This window comes from Hibiscus syriacus, unplaced genomic scaffold (genome assembly GCF_006381635.1).
Source record: "Hibiscus syriacus cultivar Baekdansim isolate YM2019G1 unplaced genomic scaffold, ASM638163v2 tig00116994_pilon, whole genome shotgun sequence".
Taxonomy (NCBI): domain Eukaryota; kingdom Viridiplantae; phylum Streptophyta; class Magnoliopsida; order Malvales; family Malvaceae; genus Hibiscus; species Hibiscus syriacus.
In genome coordinates, this window is record NW_024063510.1 from 393,623 (window position 1) to 407,929 (window position 14,307).

Below are 14,307 nucleotides of genomic sequence, written 5' to 3' on the forward strand. Positions count from 1 at the left end.
AATCCCGAATAAAATGTCTGGTGTCCCCACATCGAAAACAGGCTCCGGATACTACTCGACATACTCCTGAATGATTCTTCCACAATGATGGCCTTGCTTTGGTTGACCTTGATTTGATCTCCCAATTTTAGACTATACAGAATTAGTCTGTCTAGCTCTCATCTAATTTGATCCTCTAACAGAGGATGCAGCTGACTCAGACCTCGCCTGAGATTGAAACCCAGAATCTCTGCCCCTCTTAGATGGCACTGAACTCGAGGAAACACTAGCTCTCTTGGACATCTGAGCTTTCTGTTCTCCAAACCTCTCATTCTGAGCTCTCTCAAGAGCTTTTGCATGATTGACCACATATTGGAATGATGACAGATTCAAAACTATCAACATTTCTTTCAGTCTAGGATGTAAGCCCTCAACAAACCATTCACAGGCATTTTTTTCGGTTGGAATAAGTTTGACAGTAAATCGGCTCAACTTATTAAACTCGTACTCGTATTTATAAACGGTGTGATTCCTCTGCTTCAAACTCATAAATTATTGTTTCATTTTCCTTATGAATTGATCTCCAATAAACTTGTGCTTAAACTCTTCTAAGAATAAGGACCATGTCAATTGATCACTTGGCATTCTCATAGTGACATTCGTCCACCATACTCTAGCTTGCCCTCGTAGTAATAAAACCACTCCATCTAACTTCTCCACTTTAGAATAGTGGAGACCTTCCAACATGATCTTAACATCGTTAAACCAAAGGTCCCCTACAACAGAAACCTTCCTCAGCTTCACATTTGAATTCAGGAGCTCTTAATCCTTTCAACTCTTTCGCAACATTCATTCTAGGAGTTGAGGGAGAAGCAGGTTAGAAACGTCTCAGGATAGCGTCCAATGTCAAAAGGTCCCTGATCTTGTACATACACTCTCTGAGACGTTTGTTCTTCACCTTGCCTAGCCAGGGCAGGTGAATTGCTACTACCTTCTTCCCTATCATCTCCCACTTCATTTTGGGAGCTCTCGTGATCAGACATTTTATAAGACATAACCATATAACTTTATTAGTAAGACAACATACTCATTACTCTATCAGATCAGAAGTTTTCATTATTTTGTTGGCATGTATCTTTTTACAACACTTTTGACTTCAGTTTATGCCTAGAATCGACTAAACCTTAGCTATGATACCATTAAATGTAATACCCCCAACCCATGTTTGACCCGGATACGAATCCGAGGTGTCAAATTGACTTTGCAAAATCATTTGCTTTTACAAGATAGTTGAAAATTCAAATTTACATTAAAATAAAACTTAATAATTTACATAAATACAATAAAAAAGGTTTACAAAATTGATCAGAGCATATACCATTCCAACCTTTAATTACATGCCAACAATATGCATAAATGAAATAATGAAACATACAATTACATACTTTTATAACTTACATGAATCATCATATCTCAAATCAACAAGAACATATATGATCATACATTTAACCAACAATAATAAATCACATTACGCAATGTTAATTAGTGTTATATCTTTTATTAGCCCATAGTACATTTCTGAGAACTTAAGGTATGTGAGTGCATTGAGGTTGTGCATAAATGCTATCACCACAGCTCGTATAAATTGCACCGAAGTGTCACGTAGAAATTGCACCAAAGTGTCGTGTAGAAATTGCACTGAAATGCCACATAGAAATGTCCCGAAGGACCACATAGTATTATCCCGAACGACCACGTAGAAATGTCCCGAATAACCACATAGAATTGTCTCAAAGGACCGCGTAGAACCCTCGACTCTTGGCATGCTAGTTATACCCTTAGCTCCCATATATCATACTATAGGCTTTACTATTTATATATATATATATATCACATAACTTGTATAAAATAGACATATAATCACGTAGATCACTTTCACATAACTTATATCATCTTTTAATGTAATCCTATAACTCCATGTTGCATAACTTATCTCACATTTTCATGTAATCACATTGGATGATATGTAATACATAAATCATATAGAACAATGCATATAACACACATAATATATACTCATAGTCATTTACACATAAAAATCATATTAGCCACATATTAGTATTCATGCAATCATGAATTTAGAACATTGGAAATAGACTCATCGCAAGTCTAATTTCCATATAATCATATCTTATAATAGTATGCACTCACCTTAACCTCACTTAGTCAAAGCACAACTCTAAATTCTCACTTGATCAATCTATCTCATTGACTCGTCTTGTACTTGCGTTCGATCGATATCTACACAAATATATGATCCATATGAATATCGAAATTCATATAACTATAATCAATTCTCATTAACATAAGCTAAACAAAACACTTAATTCACAAATTCTGTATGAATAGTATCAGTACCCAAGGTACAATACCGATACTTCCCTAATGTGGTACCGATACTTTCCTTATTACATTCTGGAATTCGACCCTAAAAATGGTATTGATACTTAATCATTGATATCAATACCCTTGGTATCGATGCTACTACTTCGGTATCGATACCTCATGAAGGACTTGTAAACTTTTAACATATGGTATCGATATTGTTCGTCCAATATCTATACCCAAACCCAATTATTGCCTAATTTCACTTTGAAGTATCGGTACTGTTCATCCAGTATCGATATCCCTTGCACAAAACTTACTCATTTAACCCGAAAATTTCCAAAACTTTGCTAACTTTCTCACTTTACTCTTCTTTAAAGCCTTTAAACTTAACTACACTTATTCTAATCAACTTATATCAACTTAACTCATCCTAACTTCCAATATCTAACTAGAACACTTGAAATAAAAAATCATACCAAATATTCAACTTTGTTCTTAATCATTTCTATCACTTTAAATCTCTTATTCTATCTGATGACAAGTCCATTATGACTTCAAAATTTATTTACAAATTCTCTCTCAACAATTCACTTAAAATCCTATGTTCAATCTCTCATAACTTATCAATCTTTTAGTTTTAAGCAACCTTAAGCTTTCCTTAAGCTTAAATATCACCTAGAGACCAAAACCAAACTAAAAAATTAAAGAAACAATCAACTTGTAAGGAACTCACCGTTGAAATGGAACTCACGGATAAAGGAATAAGAAGAATAAAAATAAGAACTTTTTCCAGATACTTCTCCCTTTCCCATCTCTTTAATTAAATATCTTGTAAGAAATAAATTCATTTCTTACCTAATAACCATTTTTCCCTTCCATCATTCAATTTTTCCTAATTCATCCTACACAAAGAAATTTACATTAAATCCTTAAACTTTTTCAATCTTTTTAAAATTATGCATGATGTTTTAAAATCTTATACTTTGGTCACTAACCCAGTTTTTGGGATGTTACATCCTTAATCCCTAAAACCAATTACCGATCAATGCTTTGATTATCTTGCAGTAAGAGAATATGAGGAAGGCTCTCAAGCAAGAGGGAAGGAAAAGCTCACCTTAGGTTGAGCTATTTACTCTCTCAATAGTCTAGACGCTCAAGATTTCTCACTTCTGACTCATCTATGCCATTTGTAGCTCATTTAGATGAGATTAGTTTGTTGTATAGGCTTGAAGCATGATCATGGTATATTGCATAAATTCAATATTTTTTCCAGGTTTATAGACTCTTTCTGACCCCTAATATCATATAGAACACTTAAACATCAGCTGGGGACCTCAATGGGACATTTGGGGGTAGAAATATAGAATTTTATGTGCCAAACAAAGCGCAGTATCGACACTGTAAGAACAATATTGATAATTTTCTTCAATTAGACATAAATTAGGCATTTTTATAAGGGTATTATCGATATTGAGTATCGATACCAAGGTATGAGTATCAATACTCCTCATAGGGGTATGGATACTTGGTAATTTTTAAAACATCGAACCTAAATTTGGAATCGATACTTGGTTAAATATCGATACCCCAACACCAATGTAACCCCCTAGACCCGGTCTGTGAGTTAGACCCAAACCTAAGTGGTCACATATCCCATTCAGAGTTTTTTTTATATAACTTATAGAACGTTAAATATAATATATAACATAATATTAATAATACAGATATGTCCAAAACGATAATAAAATACATGTCACCAAACATAACCGAAAAACATATAGAAATATATGTTCATACAAAATAAAGTAGTTGATTTCTCCTGATGCCAAATCTGCTAGCTTACGGTCTGCTGTTATCTGAAAAAGGTTAAAATTTACAGAATGAGCTAAAAAGCCCAGTGTGTTCCATACAGCATACAAAAACATATTAATAAGATATTATCAATAAAAATCGATTTATGCAACATGTTTTTTTTAAATATGAACACTACCCCCATCCGTCACGAACAAATTGTGTAGGTTCCCATAACCATACACCCCGTCACGACCAGTAAGGCCCTGAGCACAAAGCCGAGGAGCCTGCAATATTTTCTTCCTCCAACAATTCTTTCCCCCCCAATGACAGTAATAAACAAATATGTATTCGAGTAAAAATGGTGATTAATCCATTAAAACATGAAAATGGATCATGCTTGAAAATCATATACAGAAATACGGTAATCAGATGTCGGTAACCATTATTCAGAAATCAGATATCATGTATCATGTCATAACAATATTTTGAATAATCACCATTCTGAAATAATTCAAATAATATTTTAAAACAGTAAAACAACACTGTCAGGAAACACACCTGTCACACTCTAAGAAATCGGATAGGGAATCCTACTATTGGGTTTGTCGATCACGTTCTGCTGCAGCGCTAGATCCTACGAATTAGAAAAATTCATATTGGAATCCTAATATAAATAATCTAAATATTATTTAAATAATATACGGAAACCTACGGGTAATTCTCGTAGTACGCGGTTCAGGCTGATCTAACGAACGGATAACACCGGACCTAATTGATCCTTGCTCAGGTGAAACACGAGTACCTTCATAAAATATTTTTATTGAATAAATCCTTGACCAAATCTCATTTAAATAATCAAAATATTAAAATATTAAGCCTTTTGGGTTTACAAGCTCGATTCAGGAATTTTGGGTCAGAATTTGGCAAAACGGACTTCGGAATCAAATTCAGGACGTCGAAAAACATAAAGTATGATCTTCTGAAATTTCAAATTCTTGGTCAAAATTAAAGTCCATGGATTTGACTGACGATTTGGAGACTTTCGGGTTTGAATTTAGCGAAACGGACCCCAAAAATAGATTTGGGACGTCAAAAACTATCAGGATAGGTATTCTTGGTCGAAAAAAAAGGTCGTTTAATAGCTGGTCAAAGCCGGTCAAAGGAGGTCAACAAACTGTCAAACATTTTACACAAATAGCATTCTTTTTTTAAAAAATTACCAAAATAGCACCCATTTCGAATTAATTCCCAGAATAGCACTAAAATCAAATTAATTCCCAAAATAGCACCGGTCAACGGTCAACGGGTTGGGTCGGGTCAACGGGTCAGGTAAACGGGTAAACGGGTCGTGACCGGTCAAACCGGTCAAAACCGGTTCAAAACCTGCTAAACCGGTCAAAACCGGTTTCCAGCGTTCACTCGCCTGCGGCGGCGCGTGTGGCGCGTGCGACGTCCTCCGGGGCTCTAAAAATCACGAAAAAATTTCTAAAAATTATTTTGAGAGATTTCGAGATACTTACAAAGATCGGTTCAAATTTTTGAACGGCGGAGAGCTCGATTTCGACTCGGCCGAATCTTTGACTGATCCACCTCCCCACGCGCCACCGTCAACGGAGATCGAGGTCCATCTCATCCATAATCCTCTCTGTGTCCTCCAGCCAATACTCAGCGTCTGTCGGAGGTCCACCAGTAATACCCTCGAATGGTACTACACCAGCAGCAACCAGAGAATTTGAAATCTCCACTGCAGTCATGTTACTAGGGGCTCTAGCAGCTCTCTGAAACATGCGGAAGATAGCTCTATTAATGGCGTCTTCATTCATCTCAGAATCCTCATCTTCAGTGACGGGAGGGTCTCTCATAGGAGTAAACTGATCATCATGAGAAAGAGTCGGATCTACTTGCGGAACAGGAGGATCACGTGGTGACATCGGATCGTCTATCGTAACAGAAGGTCGAATGACTCGCCCTCTACCACGTCCACGTCCTGTCCTACGACCTCTAGCAGCATTCATCGTTGGATCTATAAGGCTCTACAGAAAAAAATTTGAAACATGTGTCAGATTAGCATCAGGGATCTCGAGAAAACTTTAAATCATAACATAAGGTGACATTTTTTTTATTTCTTAAAAATCCAAAATTTAGGACCCATATACAGTCCTAGTGTTTAAAACCGAAAGCTCTGATACCACCAAATGTAACCCCCTAGACCCGGTCTGTGAGTTAGACCCAAACCTAAGTGGTCACATATCTCATTCAGAGGTTTTTTTTATATATAACTTATAGAACGTTAAATATAATATAGAACATAATATTAATAATACAGATATGTCCAAAACGATAATAAAATACATGTCACCAAACATAACCGAAAACATATAGAATATATGTTCGTACAAAAAAAGTAGTTGATTTCTCCTGATGCCAAATCTGCTAGCTTACGGTCTGCTGTTATCTGAAAAAGGTTAAAATTTACAGAATGAGCTAAAAAGCCCAGTGTGTTCCATACAGCGTACAAAAACATATTAATAAGTTATTATCAATAAAAATCGATTTATGCAACATGTTTTTTTTAAATATGAACACTACCCCCATCCGTCACGAACAAATTGTGTAGGTTCCCATAACCATACACCCCGTCACGACCAGTAAGGCCCTGAGCACAAAGCCGAGGAGCCTGCAATATTTTCTTCCTCCAACAATTCTTTCCCCCAATGACAGTAATAAACAAATATGTATTCGAGTAAAAATGGTGATTAATCCATTAGAACATGAAAATGGATCATGCTTGAAAATCATATACAGAAATACGATAATCAGATGTCGGTAACCATTATTCAGAAATCAGATATCATGTATCATGTCATAACAATATTTTGAATAATCACCATTCTGAAATAATTCAAATAATATTTTAAAACAGTAAAACAACACTGTCAGGAAACACACCTGTCACACTCTGAGAAATCGGATAGGGAATCCTACTATTGGGTTTGTCGATCACGTTCTGCTGCAGCGCTAGATCCTACGAATTAGAAAAATCCATATTGGAATCCTAATATAAATAATCTAAATATTATTTAAATATATATACGGAACCTACGGTAATTCTCGTAGTACGCGGTTCAGGCTGATCTAACGAACGGATAACACCGACCTAATTGATCCTTGCTCAGGTGAAACACGAGTACCTTCATAAAATATTTTTATTGAATAAATCCTTGACCAATCTCATTTAATAATCAAAATATTAAAATATTAAGCCTTTTGGGTTTACAAGCTCGATTCAGGAATTTTGGGTCAGAATTTGGCAAAACGGACTTCGGAATCAAATTCAGGACGTCGAAAAACATAAAGTATGATCTTCCAAAATTTCAAATTCTTGGTCAAAATTAAAGTCAACGGATTTGACTGATGATTTGGAGACTTTCGGGTTTAAATTTAGCAAAACGGACCCCAATAATAGATTTGGGACGTCAAAAACTATCAGGATAGGTATTCTTGGTCGAAAACAAAGGTCGTTTAATAGCTGGTCAAAGCCAGTCAAAGTTCTGGTCAAAGGAGGTCAACAAACTGTCAAACATTTTACACAAATAGCACCCTTTTTTTAAAAAATACCAAAATAGTACCCATTTTGAATTAATTCCCAGAATAGCACCAAAACCGAATTAATTCCCAAAATAGCACCGGTCAACGGTCAACGGGTTGGGTCGGGTCAACGGGTCGGGTAAACGGGTCGTGACCGGTCAAACCGGTCAAAACCGGTCCAAAACCGGCTAAACCGGTCAAAACCGGTTTCCAGCGTTCACTCGCCTGGGGCTGCGCGTGTGGCGCGTGCGACGTCCTCCGGGGCTCTAAAAATCACGGAAAAATTTCTAAAAATTATTTTGAGAGATTTCGAGATACTTACAAAGATCGGTTCAAATTTTTGAACGGCGGAGAGCTCGATTTCGACTCGGCCGAATCTTTGACTGATCCACCTCCCCACGCGCCGCCGTCAACGGAGATCGAGGATGACACCGGCGGACTCGGAACGGCACAAGGAACACGATGGTGCGGGAGGTGTCGTAAACGGAGTAGCGATCGACGATGAATTTAGGATTTTCTAGGCGATTGAGCTAAAAAAACGTCGATGCTTTGACTTGAAATTCACGGTGTTTGGCAGCGTTTTGCTTCAATTAAATTGAAGGGTTTGTTCTTCGCTCGATGATGAACACGATGATGGTTTTAAAATGACGATCGGAATTCGGACGGCGTCGGGATCGTCATCGAAAGTTGAGGTTGGGAGAGGGAATTTGAGAGGAATTGGTTTCTGATTTTCAGAAACCAATTCACGTATAACAGCCCATACCTAACATTTTAGGGTAAATTCAGGGCTTGGTCCCTAAATTTTCTTTAACTCTAAAACAAGCTTCAAGTTTTAAAAACTTCCAATTTAGTCCCCAAATTTTCACCAATTACTCAATTAAAACCTCAATTCCCAATTAAATATTATTTTAAAATTTTCGGGTTGTTACAACCAAAGTATTGATACTCAACCTAGAGTATCAATACTTCTTTAGCTCAACAGCCACGCCAAACAGGGTGTATCAATACTGAAGGGTTTGATACCCATGAGTAGAATTTGATAAATAATCCAAGGGTTAAGGGATCAGACTCGAGGTTCCCCAATTACACTTGAATAACAACAAATAAAACTTCAAGCGATACCAGTAATTAATATCAGAATAGTAGAAATAATAACAACTAATTTCACATAAAACTAGCCTTGTTTAACTCTCGGGAAACATTGAGGACACCTGAGCTACTCTTACCAGAAATACGACAGTCAGTAGATCCAAATCAGTACCACGATACTTCAGCAGTCGATTAGGTGCTAGATGCCCCAAGACGCGATAGAGTGGTTGTCGGGTGTAAGTTTCCAAGGATAGAATTTCGGATTCCCACCCGGTAGGCTAGAGGGGTGTGAGCTCTGAGATAAAAGAATCCCTCAACCGCACCATGTTGCATGCTACAGTTTAGCATATTAGGTATCAGTTTCTTATGTCTTCATATATTTTAGACATGTGCCGCTAGTCAACTATTTAAATGAATGCATAGAGTATAAAACAATTATTAGTGAGGCATTAAGCTCGTAAGCTCAGCGTTCAGAATGTGTTTGCGTGCGCAGATTCTTAGGGGCAGATCGTGAGGAGTTATTTATCAACAGACATTCCAGTGCAGTAGACCGGATCAACAGTGACTATCAGAGTACGTCTTGAGTCTTCTTTAGAGGGAATGTACTATTTATGGACCTTTTTTGTATATTCACTCGTAGCTTTGATTTGTACTGGTACTGTATTTATTTTGGATATATTTTGGGAGCTCCCCAATATTTGTAAATTCAGATTATTACTATGGTTTGTTTTGAATTTCATGGATGAACTATTTCAGTGGATTAAAAGCAATTTTTAAAGAAAAAAATTTGGGTCACTATTTCGGTAGTACTGTGACATTGTGATCCATCGATCTTCGGGTCAAATTGGATTAGGGTGTTACATTATTGATATTGTATGACTTATCATTGTGATATTATGTATCATGTACATCGATATATACATTGTGATATAAATTGCCCAAGTAATTTTGTAATAGCATTAGGGTATAGTTGGCATGACATAGAGTCTAACAGCTATATTTCGGCACTTAGTGCATTTTGTAGCACTTCAGTGCATTGTAGGAATTTATTTCATTCTGTCGAATCATGTATCATAAGCTAGCTCTTCTATGTTACTTTGGGTATTCTTGTGATTATGATTTATTATTGGGTAAACATGACATGACTTTTATTATGGCATGTGCATGGATTATATATGTGGTTTGACCTTGAGAATGAGATTCACATATTTAAGATAAAATAATGATTTACTTATCATACTTCAAGATAATACTTATGATTGTGAATAAATGTGGCCTTTTAGATTGAGAGGATTATAATACTTATGTATAATGAAACTAGGAAGACTCCCATTATGAATTGCGGTGATTTTTGAACAAGAGATTATGATAATAAAATTGGAAAATTTATGGTTATAAGTTCATAAGTGGCTAGCATGTTTATCTTTATGAGACTTAAGTGAATACAGTGGAATAATCGTGTACTCGTTGAGCTTATAAGCTAACCCTCTTTAAATTATTACATCTCCAGGTTACAAGTCTTATGGACCACAATGGGAGAATGATATCATAAAATGAGTCTAAGCGGGAGTACCAGAGTATAGTGACGAGAACTTGAGTGGGAATGTATAGATTATGATTTTATTCGAGTATTTTGTAAATCACTTATTTTATGAATTTTGGTTTTCAAATAAATGAGTTCCTCCTTTTGTAAATAATTATATTTTTTGTACCTTGCATTATTGTTTTAAATTTTAAGTAAGTTGTATTTTTCTAAGTTTTTTTTATTGTCAGATCACCTTGGTGGTTTAATGTGACATCTTCTATTCGGGTTCGTCTTCCAGACGTGGTTGAGGGTGTTACACTGAATTTCTAAGGCCCTACCATCTTGTTTTAGAAATTATCTTGCCTAAAGAGAAGAAATATCGAAGATTGAAGATATTCTAATAGAGGAAATCAAAATGCAAGTGATTTTGAGTTGTCATATAGGACGAAGGCATTTCAAAAGGTATGGAATAGTATGTAAGAAAAGAAGAAAAGAAATCGAAAGCTACTAGTTCATACCCTCATTCGGATAATTGAGCTATGACATGAGTACGTACTGTCAATACGGTTCAGAGAGACGATCGTCCCCTAAAATTTTTAATGAAAAAGTTAGGAAAGTTTGATATTTCCATTCTCATTCATACAAATTCTAAATTTAAGGTTGTTTACGTGATTTTGTAATTATTTTGACTATTTCAAATTCATTTTTACAGATTATTAATAAATTATAGACGAAATTGAATGGATTAATAATTTTAGTTTTAAACTTTAGTTTGACTCTAATTGAGATTTTTTTATTTACAATTCAATTTCAATTCAGGTTTGTTATTTTTCATTATTCTTTGTATTATTATTCATTCCATTAGGAATGTTGTTAGCCGTATTTTTAAAGCCTCCGTATAGACAACATACTCCTTTTAAGTATTAAATTTGGACGTGGTAAAAGTACTTTAAAAACTCTCAAATTTTGCATGAATCAATTTATCTCAATGGTTGAAAAAATCGTTGTTCTCAGAGGTCAATGGTTCGAGCACCAACAACTGCAATAGAGTGATTAAGTGTTTATTATCAAATAGTTAAAAAGTATTTAAGAATTAGGACAGATAATACTTTGTAATCCCTTAATAAAAAAATCACAAAATTTTTAATACAATTCCTCTGCCTCTATTTCCTATTCCCATTTATGCCCCTTCAATAAAATTATGCCATGTGTCCTTTTTTCAATTTTCTTTCCTTTATAATTTCTCTGTAATTTATTTTTAAAATTTTAAATTAAGAATAAAAAAATTAAAAAATTTATAAAATATGAACATAAAAATTAATCAATTCATATTTTTAATTTGTAGAATAGAAAAATAATTTAAGGTTTACAGTTTAACATTTATTTGATAAATCTAGGGTAAGTACAAGACAATATATGTTTAAAAATAACTTTTTAACTTTTTAACATTAAATGATATATATCCAGCATTCATAGTGCTTTGTCACGCCCTTGGAACTTAAACACCTCGAACGTGCGGCCTTAGTCACCTTCTCTGTGATTGCGGCTAAGTCAGCCTGAAAACAACCCAAGCAAAGATGCTTAGATTTCCAACGGAAGCAAAAACAAGAGAACTTAGCACAAAAAGAAAGACAAGAGAACTATAAGAGAATGCTTTGTGATTTCTCAAAATGAAGAAGTGAGTACAAATGAGGAGGAGATGCCTCTATTTATAGTGGAAGCTCCCCTCAATGAACGGCTAAGATCTAAGTACATCGACGACCTAGATTAAATACAATCTCCTAAATCCCACAAATCAAGGGATTATGATTACAAAATCTCTCTTAAGTAAGGAAACTCTATCAAGCTAGCTATATGTTGCCTTAGATAAAAGATTACAAAGTTTATGGAAATAATCATGAGGATTTTGCATTAAACCAAGGATTCTCCTGCCATAAACGTGCAAGGCTCTTCATCTCCATAGAATGGGCCAGTCTTCATGGGTCCAGAAAGGTCCAACACGCCACATAAGTGCTATTGGCCTACTCCTCGTGTGTTGACCCCGGTTGTGGGCTCGCGGTCCGTGACAGCTTGAACCCAGGTCTTCCATGAACAACAACAATTCTTTTACCACAGAAGCCACTTAGTTTGTACATAATTTAAGATTTAGGATTTAACATTTATGTGTTAGAATTTATAGTTTAGGGTTTAGGTTTAGTAAAAATATTTAACAATTTAAAAGTAAAATATCAACTTAATTAATATGAATTAATTTAAAATTAAAAATATAAACTTAATTAATTTTAATTAGTTTACTCATATTATTATATTAAATTTTATTTTTTTTCAATTTAACCATTAATATCTTGAATTAATCATATTTTAGTCATTCTTTGATGAAATGGATTATTTTATTATTATATTTATTATAATATAATTTTTTTATTAATATTTAATATTAAAGATGATTTAAAATAAACAACAATGAGGGTAGCCACTTGTCATAATTAGAGACCTACCCGTTGAGTTTCCATTTTTTTTCTTGAAACTATTTATTTTATATATTAGACGATGAAAGATAAAAAAATGTTTTACGTAATTAAAATGAATGAGTTTTCTCCCATAAATATTATAATTTACACAATGATTTATATTATTTACTATAGTATAAATATATTAAAATTTGTCACACTTATTACAAGAATAAAAAAATATATGCAAAATCATTGGGAGTTAAGAAACTGATAATAGAAACGGACGCGTTAGGAGTCGTCGACACCCTGAATGGAGAAATCCCAGAAGACCTGCAGCAAGAAAGAATGGTTAGAAAATCATCGCATTAAGAAATGAAGAATGAGTAGTTGAAGTTCGCCATCGATGGAGAGAGGGCAACCGATGTGCGGACAGATTAACAAGAATGACAATCAGAATGGAAAATGGAGTCTATGAGTTGAGAGATCCCCCCACCAGATCTCATTCCTCTATTCAAGGCTGATACAGATGGTGTAAAAGCCCTAAGAATGTAAGCGTCGATGCGACGCCGTTTTAATTCCCTATGTAAAAAAAACACAAAAAATAATAGAGTTTATTTATTTTTATTTATTTTTAATTTTTCCTTAGTCGTTGTTAGTCTTTTTTCTTCTTAATCTTTGTGATCGGCGATGATATCAGTTTTGATGCTGCTCGTCAAGGCTGATCGATGACCACCGATATTCATAGTTTTTTTTTTTTGCTTTATTATAGCATACATTCATTTATTTATTTATTTTACTTTTAATAATTCTATCTTTATGACAAGTCTTCTTCTGCCTTTATGTCATTTTTTCTCTATTTTTATGGTAAGTTTTCGGTCATTTGATCGTTATTTTCATTTATCTTTTTTTTTCAGGATTGGATTTGATAACGCCACGACTGATCTAGATGATACTTTATTTGTGTTCGTAGATAGTATTTTCATGTTACTCAGTTCTGATTTGCAATTTGTAATGGTTTTCAATAGCTTCCTTAGCTTTTGTAGTTCGTTTGTCGATGCGGTCAGATCTGTTCGCATATACCTTTTCTTCGAGTTTATTTGGTTAGATTTTTTTAACATTTTTCTTGTATGGTCCTTGTGATCTTAAGTAGTTAGTTTTCTCATGTTTAGGAAAATATCATTATTATGTGTTTAGTTTACGATTGTGGTTATAAACCTTTATTGTAATTTGAATATTTTCTATTTATAATAAAATTAACGGCTTCTATACGAAAAGGGTACTAGATAAAATATTTTATTGATGAAAATTACTAAAATAATAGTAGTTTAATTAAATTTTAACTTTTAAGTAGATTTTTTAAAAATATTAGGTGGATATAGGGATGGACATAGGACCCGAATTTGATGGGTTATGATTCAATCTGACCCGATCGGATCGAGTTTTTTTTATAAAAAAATCAGATTCGGGTTAGGTAGGATTCGGGCTTAAGGT